This window comes from Mustela lutreola, chromosome 4 (genome assembly GCF_030435805.1).
Source record: "Mustela lutreola isolate mMusLut2 chromosome 4, mMusLut2.pri, whole genome shotgun sequence".
Lineage (NCBI taxonomy): Eukaryota > Metazoa > Chordata > Mammalia > Carnivora > Mustelidae > Mustela > Mustela lutreola.
In genome coordinates this window covers 73,123,367-73,138,717 of record NC_081293.1, presented here as the reverse complement: position 1 = coordinate 73,138,717, position 15,351 = coordinate 73,123,367, and the positions used below count along the sequence as shown (strand labels likewise).

The window sequence follows — 15,351 nt, the reverse complement described above, 5'->3', positions numbered from 1 at the left end:
TATTCACAGAGAGATGCTGTCAGAGTGAAATAGATAATCTGTGTAATTCTCTTAGCAAATTAGAGTATTTCAGTGAGTGAGGCTAACTGCAGCATTTTGATCCAGACAATGGTAGAAGTAGCTTAATTCAAAGGGATGAGTAGCAGGTGCGGGGAGTGGGTAGAATGGAATAAAACACCTGGGGTGCAAGGCATATGAAAGCACCAAGAACTCAGTGTTCAAGATAAATCGTATTTGAATGCAATACTTACAAATCAGTGCAACAGAAATCCATGAGAATAACATATATGTACATCACAATTTTTATATAAGGACAGATTAGACTCTATGTCATTCCTCTGGTTCCAATAAAACTTTATTTATAACAACAGACAGCCAACCAGGAGCCAGAGTTTGCTGATTCAGTTTTGTTTTTTAACACGTCATCACCTGCAATTAAAGTTTTCTTTGTGCGACAACTCAAAAAATAGAATAAAACAAAAATAAAGTATTGCATCATGGTATTTTTTTGTCCCGACTATGCCATGTTTAGGGGCTTCCTTAACTTCATACTTGAGGGGAGTGTCTTGCTTATATAATCCTAGTCTCAGCCCTGTATAGTTTTGTTTTGTTTTGTTTTTTAAAATTTAAACAGATAAATTCAGAATTCTAGAAGTCCAGCCCTAGATAAAGACCTTTGGTACCATTGTGTCCAACCGGTTGCAAATGCTTTCTAAGCATCTCCTCTTTAATGTCAACGATGGTAACTTTGGCCTTACTAGCTATGGCTGAAAAATCATGTGCACGCAAGTGGGATTGTTGACCTTTTACGAGAACACCAAATCTGACCTTCCTGGGACACTGCATTAAATAAGTTAAGACTCCCGCTTGCCTAGAGACCTTCAACTTGGGGGCGGTTTGGACAGTGTGTATTGACTACCCTGTTTGTGTCCATTTCTTCTGTACTTTAGGTTTTTCTTAATTTTCTTTGCCTCATTTTTGAGGGCAAATTCTGACCATCTTGAAAATAAGGAGCATTTCGGAAATTGTTTTCTTTGTGGCTTTTAAATATTGATGGGATTCTGGCAGTGGGAATATAATTAAGCTCACAGTGGTGATCAAGCCCCTTTTTATAATAAGCCTTTTATCCCTTTACCTAATCTGCCACTGCATTTCCTCTTTTCTCAGGGTTAAATGGCCTCATCCGTTGTACCTTGGCAGGACTTGCCGTGAATTGAATGTTCTTTTCCTCCTAGAAGGCAGAACGTGCCTTTTGCAGGGGAGAGCGTGACTTCTGTGTCATCCCATTGGCAGCAGTTGATGTAGAAACGATGGCCCTCGAACGTGTGATTCCTGCCACTTCATCCCAAAGCTGCTGTCTTTCTTATCTCTCTTGTGCTTCTTTGGGGTACAGCGTTCACCCTGGGGACCCCAAATGGGGAACGGAAGAGCACAATAGCAGGTTCTGGTCAAAGAGCAGGTGAAAGGGGGACTGTGGCAGAGGTTTTAAGGTCTCACTAGGTTGTCAACTGTCCCAGGAAGGGCCAACATGGTGGTGAATTTTGTGTGTCAACGTGGCTGGACCATGGGGTTCTCAGATATTTGTTCAAACGCAATTCTGTCCAGGAGGGCAGTTTGGGGTGGAATGAATATTTATTTGTTAATTTAATTTTAAAGATTTTATTTATTTGAGAGAGAGAGAGAACACAGAGGCAGAGGGAGAGAGAAAAGCAGACTCCCCACTGAGCAGGGAGCCCAGTGTAGAGACTTGATCCCAGGACCCCCAGGTCATGACCTGAGCCGAAGGCAGAAGCTTAACTGACTCCGCCAACAGGTGTCCCTGGAATGAACAATAAATCAGCAGACTGAGTAAAGCAAATTGTCCCCCCTAATGTGGGTGACCTTTACCTAATCAGTTGAGGACTTGACTAGAACAAAGAGGCTGGCCCTACCCCAAGTCAGAGGGAATTCCTCCTGCCTGACTCCCTTGAGCTCAGGGTTTGGTCTTTCCCTGGCCTTGGACTCCATCAGAAACACCAGCTGTTCCTCAGTCTTGAGCCTGTGGCTACTACAGCATCCGCTCTGTGGCCTTCGGGCCCACCCTGCAATTCCACTGTTGGTGCCCCTGGGTCTCTAGCTGACCAATTCTGGATTCAGATTTTTTTAGCCTTTAACATTGCATTTTCTTATAATAGACACAGGTATAATAATAATAAAATAAATGGGGCACCTGGGTGGCTCAGTGGGTTAAAGCCTCTGCCTTTGACACAGGTCATGATCGCAGGGTCCTGGGATCGAGTCCCGCATTGGGCTCTGCTCAGCAGGGAGCCTGCTTCCTCCTCTCTCTCTCTGCCTGCCTCTCTGCCTACTTGTGATCTCTGTCAGATAAATAAAATCTTTAAAAAAATAATAATGATAATAAAATAAATAATAGTAAATAAATTATAATATCCTAAATACAAACATCCATTATTACAAATATATGTATACTATAATGATAAGCAAATACAAAGTAAATAAATAAATTCGATTGGTTCAATTTCTCTGGAGAGCCCTGATTCACACAGCTTAGTGGTTGTTTTTTTTTTTTTTTTTTTTTTTTATCATTCAGAAATCCACTACAGTACAAGAAGCCTTACACATGAAATGCAGTGGTAAGGAATATATTTGATCAAAGAAAAATAATTAGATGCATTCACAACGAAAGGATTATCGGGAGCATTCATCATTTAGGGAATCTGCCCCACAGATGTGTTTGGGGAAGTTCCTGCCTTATGAATTTTAATGAAAGGTAGAGTCCTTTTCCTTATATAGGAGGGGAAAAAAATATTAGATTCTCAGTACTGCCTTCTCTAGTAGGATACGGCATGAGCCACATGACTTAGATTTCGCCAATCTGATGTATACATGCAAAATTCTACCAAAGGAGTTTGTGACACATGGAAGTCAGGTCAATGCAGAATTCTTTTTGGTGATGGCTCTGTGGACAGCCACACAACGTCAGTGGGGAGCCTGCTTCTCCCTCTCCCTCTATCTGCCGCTCCCCCTGCTTGGGCTCTCTATTTTTTCTCTCTCTCTGACAAATAAATAAATAAAAATCTTTAAAAAACAAAAAAACAAGTGAAGTCGATTTTAATGTTTTATTTAGTGTTATCACAAAAATTATTAGGGAGATATTTTACATTTTCTGCAAAGTATTCCAAACTGGTGTGTATTTTACCCTTCGAACACATCTTGATTCCCACCAGCCACATACCGAGGTCATGTGGTTAGTGACCGCCATTTGGAAAAAGCAATGCTAGAGAAAGGCCGCCTCAGTTATCGGCTGCTTAGAGACAAAGAAATTGAGTAAATCCCTGTCAAGAGTTCTTGTGACCTTTGGATATCGATCTTTATAATTTCTTTTTCACCAGCCCCTTTGTGAATCCTCCTCTCCTCCTTGAAAAATTCTCCTTTATCACTTGGTTGTTAAGCAATCTCTAGCTTTCTTTTTTCAAGCTTCCTTTTTTGTTCTACAGTTCTCTCTCTCTCTCTCTCTCTCTCTCTCTCTCGGTGCTTTAATTTTCACCTTATCCTTCATTTAAAGAAGGCACTATCAAAGCGCACAATGAACCCTTCTGAGTCAGCTGACACCCTCCTTTGTCAAATGTCCCCTTCCCTCCACAATTAAGAGTTTATAAAAGGAATTGGGAAGTGTCTTTCCATGATGCTTTAGACACGAAAATAGGAACACAAGAAGGTTTTCTTTCTATATGGTAATAAACTTTTATTCTTCTTGAGTCACTGGCTTATTTTAGGATAGTATTATTTCTGCACACCTACTTAACCTCAGTGTGCCAAAAGTGAACTTGGTATGATGTTTCCTCATGCAAAAACACATTGTTTCTCTATCAAATAGACCACTTTTGTTTCGCTGTGCCTTTTTTGTTCTGTGTTCTCATCATTTTAAGAGGTCTGCTCTTTGTAAGCCGTGGGGTGCCACGGAGACATTAGTAATCATAAAATAAGAACAATGCAAGTGTAGCTACTACTGATATATGCCTTAACATTTATGTTCATGATTTATCCTTTCTGGCATGTCAGAGAAAATAGGAAACAGTTAAACTATTTTTTAAAAATTTTATTTATTTATTTGACACAGAGACAGCGAGAGAAGGGCCACAAGCAGGGGGAGTGGGAGAGGCAGAAGCAGACTTCCCATTGAGCAGGGACCCCCTGTACCCCATCCCATGCAGGGCTCGATCCCAGGACCCTGGGATCATGACCCGAGCTGAAGGTAGGCACCTAACAACTGAGCCACCCAGGTGCCCCAGAAAACAGGAAACTGTTAAAAGAGTGTGCACATGAACCTACAGTATTCCCTATCTTTATTCAGTTACTATATTATTAGTCACAAAGCATTAAGTAGCCAATCGCTTACTTGATATTGGGAGACAGACGACATCCTTTCTTTCCATGATAAAATCTCCAACTATATGGTGCATTGTAAAGACCCATCAATTATATAGACATTGCTTGTTCCTCACATCTGTAGAAAAGTAGAAAAAAGTGATACTATAATTACCTTTCACTACAGAAGGCATGACGCTTTGTGTCCCACAGTCAGGCAGCACTTAGGATCCTGGACTTTCCTCAGCTACCAAAGGAGGAACAGACTAGAACCTATTTCATTAATGTATCAGTAGCTTTACCTTTTGATCAGTGAGATAAACCCACTATGTGGGAATCTGATAACGTTGTAAGAAGTGAGGCAGATGATGATTAGAGATTCTCTGTTTCTCAACATTGCACATCAATACTCAAGCAGAAAATGTTTTCTGCATCGACTGGCATAATGATAAAGGATGATATCGCCCCCCACCCCAGGCCTCCTCGGGTGGGATTAAGGACCGAGGGATCAATACCTCGGCACACCTGTGACCCAATCACAGAGCTCCAGTGACTAAACCCTGACCTGGAAATGGAAGTGATTCTTAACTCTTGAAGGAAAAACTAAAATGAAGGCCTTATTAGTGGTAGGAACTACTCTTTGGGGAGATGCTCAGAATATTGCTTCCTTGATGGTAGATTTCAAGGGCATCTATTTCAGCAAGGCCTGACCTACCTTAGGGGTAAGTAAGGGGAAGAAGCTCTAGTCATTGTCTGCCTCACGTCTTAACGATGTTACCAGGTTACTATATGGTGAGTTTATCTTAATGATCAAAAGGCAAAGGTTCTACAGCACACAGAGGAAATAACTACTTGGCGATGGATGCCGTGCATGATAGGCTGAAAAGAATACAGAAAAACATGGCACAGCAAGAAGGCCTGGCTCCAAAGCTCTGCGTGTTGATGCTTCTGCTTGGATGGAAATCCGATTTCTTGACGAGTAACTCATGCAGAAAGAAGCCACTTCTAGCCTCATCTGGACAGACTTTCCCTCCTCAGAGTGATGGAGGTCAGGGCTCAACTTTGTAATTAGTCTGTGGGAAAGAGTTGCAAAGTTAAACACTTGGCGAGGAGAAATAAGGCATGCAAGATACTTGTGATGTGTTCATGCTTTTTTCCTGAAATAATTAATTTTCAAGTGGAGAGCTACATGGGGGGACTGAAAAATCTGAAATGTGCTTTCCTAATGGCATCCTAAGATGTCCCTGAAAGATGTCAAAAACACCCATTTATAGGGCTGTCTCTGAAGACAACAGTTAACATTTATAGAGTATTTAATCTGGGCAAGATGCATTGGACATCATTCAGTCCCCTCCCTCCCTCACAACATCTACATGAAATAGATAAGTTGTCTTTTTTTTTTTTTTTTTAAGATTTTATTTCTTTGACAGAGATCACAAGTAGGCAGAGAGGCAGACAGAGATAGAGGGGGGAAGCAGACTCCTCGCCGAGCAGAGAGCCCGATGTGGGGCTCGATCCTAGGACCCTGAGATCATGACCTGAGCCAAAGGCAGAGACTTAACCCACTGAGCCACCCAGGCACCCCACAAGTTGTTATTCTTAAGTAAGGATAAGCTCAAAGAAGTTCAGTAGCTTGAGCAAGGTGCCGTATAAGGCAATGACAGAACCAGGATTTGAAACTAGCTCTCCTTTTGTATAAATCCCTTTGTGTGACTGGCTCTTGCACTATTTCCCAAGAGAATATGCTCCTGCCACCAAGACCTCCCACTAGAACACTGGGCATAGACTTAGGAAAGGAAGGACACATATGGGATCGTGAGTTGATCTAGATGAGCCCTTGGATTTCATTCTATTCCTTGGTTTCTGTAATCTACATGATTTTATATATCAGAGTCTTAATGATTCTAAAGTAGCAATTACAAGTGATCCTCTTTTAGTTTAAATATTTTCAAAGCAAAGCAGCATTTTAAATTAATGGTACTGCTCATGAGGCCACTTGGTTTCTTTATCCCCTCTCCACACAGTCCCCCTTTTGAAAGCTTTGAACATCCTTTGCCCTGATTCCTAGCATTTTGTTGAATGTCAGTGTTCTAGAAATAATTCTTATTGTTTAGAGTCGTTAGTGCATGTGCTGAGGCAATCAAGGAAACAGGATGTCCGGTACCATCAGAAATGGTCCCGGAAGCATATATGATATAGTCTGTCCATACTTTCTCAAATCTGCAACAAAGTATTTCAGGTCATTAGTCACTGTGGCTGAAGAAATTGATCACATGCTTGTAACAAGTCCCAGCGTAGGACGATCTTCCTTTAACATTGTAGTTGAGCAAATAAGAGTACCTTATACCGTGGTATGTACATTTATAGACACGCTTGGTCGATCTCTACTGTTGATGAAGAAACCATGCATGGATTTTACCTGACCTACAAGTTGTATGTCCTAGAGGCCAAGACATCTCTTGTTGCCTGTGCCAGAAAACACACCAAGCTTCTTTCTCCTCTGGAAAAGTGATTAAGGAAGAGAGATCTCAACGTGCTCACTGACTTCTAATAACAGCTTATGAGTAATCACTTTGGTTTTGATGATGAGGCTTTCCAAAAGGGTAAAAAATAGTCATAAGTCTCATCTAACTTTTGGGAAATTATGATACGCTAGGAATTGGCCTTTATTACATAGAGGGCATTTGGAAAATGTTTATTTTTGTGCCTTTCATCCATCATTCTAAAAGAGGTGCCAAATTTCTGGCACTTTACTGGAGCCTGGCTGCTAAGCGAGGGAACCAGGAGTTGTTGGGGGGTGGGGGTGTTCCTCTCCCCGTGCCTCTGTGGTGGATTTGAACGATGTCTTGCACCTGTATTTTCAAAAACAACTCTGGGCAAATGCCAGCAGCCAAGTAAATGCAGAGATAACTACTACTAAATCCGTCTCTGAGAGGCCCTCCTAGGTAGGAACTCACCTTCTTTTCGTATACATGCAGGCTCGTTGAGATATGTAAACCGCAGGCTTACAGAGCGGATTAAAACCATATCGGAAATTTGATCCTTACACAGGTCCGTCTGGCACGTCTCTTCGGGAAATGGAGCCTCTGGCAGCCTTTTCCTGGGATCTAAATATTTGGCTGTTATGACAGCCATTTCCTTCTCTTACATGTCTTCCTGCTTCTCTAGGCATGTGTTTGGACATCATAAAAGGCATCGGGAATGATGCAGGGGCTCCCGCTGGGTTCTCGCACCCAAAGCGTGGATGTGAAAACCTCTTGGGCTTCAAGTCATAGAGCATCTGCTCGAGCGTCAGGGAGATGCGGCACATTCCAGGGGGGGTTCAATGTACCACAAAGGAAGCAGCACAAGGGGACCTGGAAACACCAGATCGTTTGCTCATCTGGCAACTGGGCTGTTGCGGAGACCGGGCAGCAAGGGGGTGCTTTGCAATCTGTCCTGCTGTTTGTTCCTTTTTCTGCTTCAGGCCCTTGGAGTGCCCTGCAGATGAGAATTCCATGCCTCTGCCCCCCTCCCCCTGCAGTGACGCCAGCGCCAGTGCTGGGCTTCTGCAGTTAGGCACTCTCGAATTGTCTTAATGATGTTGACTACCCTGATGGGTAGGCACAGTGGGGCACAGCGGCTCTGGGGCCCCCTGCCTGCTGCTATTGAACTCCAATGAAATCGATTCGTTGTCGGCAGCTGTTCCTCTCCACGGCCATTCAAGAGCTTATAGACCGTCCCTTTCCTCTTCTTGGGGATGAGATGCTGCCCAGGTACAGAGGGGAGATGTGTAAGCCCACCAGAATGTCTGAGGTTTGTTCTCCACAGCCTTCCTCCCAGCCACACTCTCTCATGTCCTGGAGGGATGAGGAGCCAGGAGCCCTGACCCACTGCAGATGGTCCAAGTGGGAAGCTTGCCTCTCATTGAACCCTCTTTAGGGAAAAACCATTCACATACCTAAGGACCCAGAATTCTCTAGACAGAGAAAGAAGGTGTTTTGAAAAGAACCCGTTGTGTTCACTGCTAAGCTTCTTGGCAAAAATTAAGCATTCTGCTGGTTTTTTCTTTTCTTTTTTTTTAACCTGAGACCCTTCCATTTTTGTATTTCTATGACAATAGATTCATACTCTGCTAATACTTGTCAAAATGTGCCAAGAAATAAATGTGCCTGACATGTCCTCATGAACTATTTCACTTAATCCTCAAGGGGGATAGTAAAAGAGGTATGATAGTCCTCATTAAGGAAACAAGGAAATTAGACTTTGGATTTAAAAAATGATTTATACTTCTTTTTTTTTTTTTAACAAATATTTACTTTCGCTGCTGCATGGGTATCTCTTAAATGCTCTCGGTAAATGGTGCGTACACACATTTTCTCAGTGATTTCCAGCTCTGAGATGTAAGGTGTAGTAATTTTACAAGTTAATTTTGAATGCTGAATAATTGAATTAAAGAATATCTCACTCCTTTAATAGTAACGATCACGATGGAACGATATATGTTCAAATAAATAAGGACGTAAGAGGAACGTTCAAGTCAGGTCTCTACCCACTGCCTTCCGGATATGCCTGTGTTTGTGCATGTGTGTGCTTGTGTGTACGCGTGCCCAAGTGTGTGTGTGTAGGCATGCCTGTATGTTGTGGGAAAAATGAGAGGGAGAAGGGTAGGGGGGACAGTAACTTTCCTCTAAGACTCTCCCATCATTTCTGTCTACGTCTGTGATTCTCTCTACTTTAGGTAACATTTAGCAGTTTCTTCGATGGGCTCCAGGTTGGAAACTTTGATCCCTTTTCTGTCATCTTTTTCTTCCAGTTGGGAGCAAAGTTAACTTCTCCCGAGCCTTAGTAGAACAAAGCCCTTCTCTTATATGCTGCTCGTGAATATTTCATGACTGTCTTTTATGGCAGTGGGGCAGTGCAAAGAAGCTGATCAGGGGATAATTGTGCTTCTAAGTGAAGGACATGGATTTAAAACCAATTAGTGTCCTGTTGCTGGAGAAACACTGCTTCCTGGAGGAGTATGGGGAGGAGATACAGAATGACAGCATTACTGAAGTAAAAATAAAATGTGGGGGGCGCCTGGTGGCTCAGTCAGTTAAGCGTCTGCCTCTGGCTCAGGTCATGACCCCAGGGTCCTGGGATCAAGCCCCCCGTTGGGCTCCCTGCTCAGAGGGGAGCCTGCTTCTCTCCCTCCCTCTGCTGCTCCCCCTGCTTGTGCTCTCTCACGCTCTCTCTCTCTCTCTCTCTCTTACTTGTTCTCACTCTATCTCAAGTAAATAAATAAAATCTTAAAATAAAAGCAAGGTATAATGTGAAATTTTGATGTGGAGTTAGTTTATTGTCCCGTACTTAACAAACAAGAAAGTCATTTTTATCTGATATTAATAGGTATGAGTGGTATGTAATTAAATTGACAGTACTTTTTTTTTTATCTTTCATCACACTGTGAAATACTCCTGTACAAGCATTCTACCAGGTTAAACTTACTATTACACATTTATTAGTCAAGGTAACACACTAAATGAATGAGAGACAGAGAGAGGGAGAGAATTTGAGGAAAAGAAAGAGTATTCTTCAGAATTAATATTAGGGCCCCAGGAAAAGGGAAGGATAAAAACGCATGGCCTTAAAACTATCTATTAATATTTTAAGCAACGTAGTTCAAAAACCAGCAATCCCAAATGATCCTAAGTGGAAGGATGGACATTTAGTTTTGGGGAAATGAAATGGAATGGCTAGAAGGTCACTTGTCTGAGAAATGGCCGAGGGAGGCAGCAGGAACAGCTGGTGTCCCCACACTTCCCTGTCTGATTCCTATATGTGTCCTGTCCATTTGAAGAGCACCCTTTGTGTGGTGTAGACTCCAGCAAGGCAATTGGGATTTGGAGGCCGAGAGAGGGAGAGAGAGAGAGAGGAGATAAGAAGCAGTGCCCTGGGACGGAGAGCAATCCTGGGTAGACAGCTTGTTCACTGAGACAAGGTCTAGCTGGTTGGCCGACCGGTGTTAGGTTTGTTTCTAATCCAAAATGATCAACCTGCTGTTCACCATTCCACACTAAATGATGCATGTCTTTGGCTCTGAGAGAGTTTGGAGTCGTCGTCGTTTTGTTTTGTTGGATTGGTTTCCTTCCTTCCTTCCTTCCTTTCTTTCTTCCCTTTTTTCTTTTCTTTTTAAAATCTTTGAATTTCCCATATAAACACAAACACGGGTGGGAAGCCTGGTAACTTAAGCCTTTGTTGGGCAACGCCATCTCCCAGAAAGTGCCTTGCCACCTCTGTCTTTAATGTTTAATTATTCTAAAGCTGTGTTGTTTCACATTATTGAGACAGTGAATGTTCCTCATAGAAAATGTGGGAAAGACGGATAAACAAAATACACTCGGTTGTTCTACAAACTAAAGATACTCTGAGGGTTGCCTGGATGGCTCAGTGGGTTAAGTGTCTGCCTTTGCCTCAGGTCATGATCTCAGGGTCCTGGGATCAAGTTCCGCATTGGGTTCCTTGCTTGGCGGGGAACCTGCTTCCTCCTCCTCCCTCTCCCTCTTCCCTTGCTTGTGCTCTCTCTCTCTCTCAAATAAATAAATAAAATCTTAAACACACACACACACACACACACACACACTCTCTGGTCAGCTTTTGGCTTTGGCTTCTTTTCTTTGGTTGGTAACCAGAAGACCCACGTGCTCCCACACAGGGATGTCCGCGGAGTCACCCAGGTCCAGAAAGGCAGAGTCACACACATCGAAACTGTGACCATGAGCAAATATTTGAACTTTCTGAGATTATTTCCCTTATTTGAAAAAGGGTCCATTTTTTCTGGGCTTTGTGAAGTCCCACACTCCGCTATGTGGGGTGTGCCCATCCCAGAGTCTGGTGCCTGAGGCGAGATGCTGGTCACTCACGGCTCTTGGCTCAGGTTCAAGTTCATGTGCCACATCCTTCTGCAGCATGAAGTGGGAGTGTTGTCCGTGCTGAACAAAGCGGTGGTTGGGAGAGCATTGGGTATAAGTCAGAGGGATGGGAAGGGGGAATTCGGAAGAAAGATAAGAGTAACTGTCATCGAATTTGTGGTTTGGACCAGGTGTGACCCATGTTTCTCTCTCCTTGATGCCGTGGCATAAATAGAAGTTAATATTTCAGGTTGTACATTTTGTCCTCTGAGCCGTAAGCGATGCTTTCGAGGACACATGTGACTAGCTATGGGAATATAAAGTTTGGATTTGGAGTTATTTTGGGGGGAATGTTGGAATGAATAATGTAACTTTCTCTTAATCTGTTTAACAGCTCGTGGTAATAATATGTCAAATACAAAAAGTATGTCATTACAAAAATCGGCTTTATGCCACTGTTGTGTCTAACATTTTTATTAATCTCATAATGTGTACATTTTAGAGATTTACTATAAAATATATCAAACTGGATGAATTTATCTCTGACATTTACAGTATCCTTTCAGGATTTTTTTAAAACTATTTTTGTATTTAGAGATAGGGGAGCAGAGGGCAGAGGGAGAGAGAAAGTCTCAGGCTGACTTCCCACGGAGCACTGAGCCAGACAAGGGCCTTGATCTCATGACCCTGAGATCATGACCTGAGCCAAAACCGAAAGTTGAAGGCTCAATTGACTGTACCACCCAGGTGCCCCCCCTTTCAGAATTTAAAAAAAAAAAAAAGTATTATTTAAAAAAACCCACAGTATTATAGTTCTTTGTTCACGTTACATAATTCTTTGAGATAATTTTTGTTTGTTTTATTTATAAGTATGTAAAATTGTAATTGCTTGGGCAAAAAAAAACTTAAATATGAAAGCAGTCTATTCAAATAATATAAAGATTTAGCTAGCATTCTGAATTATAATAAAGATAGATAATATTCTTTGAGTAGTCCCTAAATGGTAGACTTTATTTTAAAGGTTTCATCCATGGGGCACCCGGGTGGCTCAGTCTGAATCTTGATCTCAGCATAGGTCTGGATCTCAGGGTCATGAGTTCAAGCCCCACGTTGCATTCCTGTGTGGAGACTACTTAAAAAAAAAAAAAAAAAAAAAAAAAAAAAAAGGAAAGGAAAGGCTTCATTTGTATTAACTCAATAACCTTATGAAATAACATTTACAGTTATTCTCAATTTATTCATGAGGCACAGAGAGGTTAGCAGACTTGCCCAAGGTCACAGAGCCAGCATGATAAATCGTCCAAGTAGTCTGACCCAAGAGCCCCTGACCCCGTCAGTATGCTGGGTCTCGGCAGTGACATCCATTTCCTGAATTTGTGGTTTTGGCAAGGCCAGTATTAAGAACTTGGCATAGGGGAACCTGAGTGGCTCAGTTATGTGTCTGCCTTTGGCTCAGGTCATGATACCGAGGTCCTGGGACTGAGTCCCACGTTGGGCTCCCTGCTCGGTGGGGAGCCTGCTTCTCCCTCTCCCCTGCCTGCAGATCCGCCTGCTCGTGCTCTCTTTCTCTCTTTGTAAAATATATATACATATGTGTATATATATATATTTTTTTAAAAATAGGGCTTGGCATATATGATTTTACAAACACACACCTTGAGAAAGGAGGGACCTCTCTACTGACAAGACTTATAATTCTCTTATAAGGTTTCCAAAGCTAGCAGGATGGCATCACTGATCCCAATTAACCTAACCACCACCCCTCTTGAAACATTTGAAACCAGGCCCTAGGAGATTGCATGGTATTAGCCAGGGACACACAGGAAATCCTTCTCAACGCAAAGTATAAACCAAAAGCGTCCCAAGAAAAGTTGCTCTCCTTGGTTCGTAGTCCCAATCCCATCGTTTAAGGACCTCATGGCCCAGGACCCACAACCATTTTAATATTTCACTCAGCAAGCCTCTTGGGTTTAAGAGAAATTAGATTGTTGGTGGCTCAGGGACACCTGGGTGGCTCAGTCAATTAAGCGTTTGCCTTCAGCTCAGGTCATGTTCCCAGGGTCCTGGGATGGAGCCTTACGGCGGGCTCCCTGCTCAGTGGGGAGCCTGCTTCTCCCTCTGCCCTTCTCCCAGTCCTCCCCCACTGCTCATGCTCTGTCTCTTTCAAGTAAACAAATAAATCTCTTTAAAAAAAAGATGACTGGTGGCCCAAACCGGCATGCCTGAGCTCCCCGTGTGCACGAATGTGTACACTTGAGCACTCACACACACGTGCATGCAGAGACTTTCTGCCCGCAGCATTCACTGGGATCGTTGCCTAAAGTGTTGCTGCAAAATGGGATTAGGAAGTGAGCGTGTTATGCAGAAGGTGAGCTAACCCTTAAAACAATTTAATAAAAAGCTCTCTACTTGTGAGCAAGCTTCCCATGTTGTGAATTTAGGTTCATTTAATGGCTGAAGGATGAAATGATTTTAGAAGAAAAAATTGGCTTTCTAATCAAATAATTTAATTTATGGCTAAGTCCCTTGAAATAAATCATTTAAAGTTGTGTTACAGTCGGAATCAGGATGGAAACTCATGATCGCTTGACGTCTTCCCCTTTTCTCCTTTGGTGGGAGCAGCATTTTGTTACCTACTTCAGAGTAGAATGTAGGACCCACCGATGACATGTTCTGAAGGACCTGCCAAATGGTATCGAAACTCCTCAATCTGGATGAGAAGCAGATTTCTCTCAAATACTTCCTTCCTAAGAGATCTGGAGTGCTGTCCTGGTTCACTGTTAGAAGATCTAAGCTTTAACCTTGCCTCAACCAGCTTCAGACTCTGGGAGCCAAGGCACAGTATCTGCTCTCATTCTACGTAGAGTGGGGAGAAACAGATCGCCATACTACAGAGTTGGGAAGAGGAAGCATGAGTTAATGCTCAGAAAGGACTCGGCGCAGGGCCAGGCAGATGAGGATCTGTCGAGGGAGAAAGAGGCAGGATGACAGAGAGCCCTTCAGGGCTCCAGGGGGTCATGTGGGTTGGTTGCCCTCCTAGCCATGACCCTCAGGTCTCCATCCTCACCAGGACTTTGGCCATGGCTTTGAAGAAGGTCAGAACTCCTCAGAACTCGGAGAATGGCTTTGAGAAAGGATCCTGCTCGTAGAACTCAGGCCTCCAGTGGAAAACACTTCATAAAGACAGACTGTCAGTCACTTCTAAAAAGATAGTTCTATTTTGCAGAGTTTCAAAGTTAATGCCACTTACAAGGAGCTAGTGAACTCAGCCCTGGTTTTCTCATTGAGAATCACCCTGCGTGTGTTGTTTCTCACTTACCACCGCCTTCTTAATGATGTGCCAATATTGACTTGCTACTTTTTCTTAACATGTTGACTTTTAAACCTAATTCATTTGAATTTATTTCTATTGCCAACAGGAACCCAATATCGATTGTCCCAATAGAAGTTTAACAAAAAGTACACAATTACTAAAAATTAATTAATTAATTAATTTAAAAAAAAGTTTTGCATGTGACACCTAAAATTGTCTCACATGTTCCCTGGTGGCATTTATTCCATGTTTGGGAAAAGGTTGATAACCACAGCAGTACTTTCAGGAGCATAGAGTTGATCACAGAAGCTTTCACCTGAATCTAGTCTCCCTGCCATCTTTTCACAGGAAGGGTCCTGAGAGGGTATGATGCTGAGCCAAATAAGTGAGTCAGAGAAAGACAGACACCCTATGATTTCAGTCATAGGTGTAATTTAAGAAACAAAACAGGTGAACATAGGGAAAGAGAAGGAAAATAAGATGAAATCAGAGAGGGAGACAACTCGTGAGTGACTCTTCCCTCTAGGAAGCACACTGAGGGCTGCTGGAGGGGAGGGGAGTGAGGCGTCGGAGTAACTGGGTGAGGGCATTAAGGCCGGCACGTAATGGAATGAGAACAGGGTGTTGCATGCAACTGAGGAACCACTCAGTTCTACCCCTGAAACCAATGCTACACTATATGTTAACTAAATTAAATTTAAAGAAGAAATTAAAAAAGAAAAACCAAGCAGGAGGGATGTACAACACAGTAGAGGCGATGGAAAATACTGTGCTGTGGGGAAGATGCAAGAGAAGATT

The 15,351-nt window shown here is 42.7% G+C and overlaps 1 protein-coding gene across 2 annotated transcripts in view; it reads left to right on the top strand.

Moving 5' to 3' along the window:
- Positions 1 to 15,351, top strand: part of PRKG1 (protein kinase cGMP-dependent 1) — a 1,263,025-nt gene that overhangs the window by 398,070 nt on the left and 849,604 nt on the right. The window lies entirely within an intron of this gene.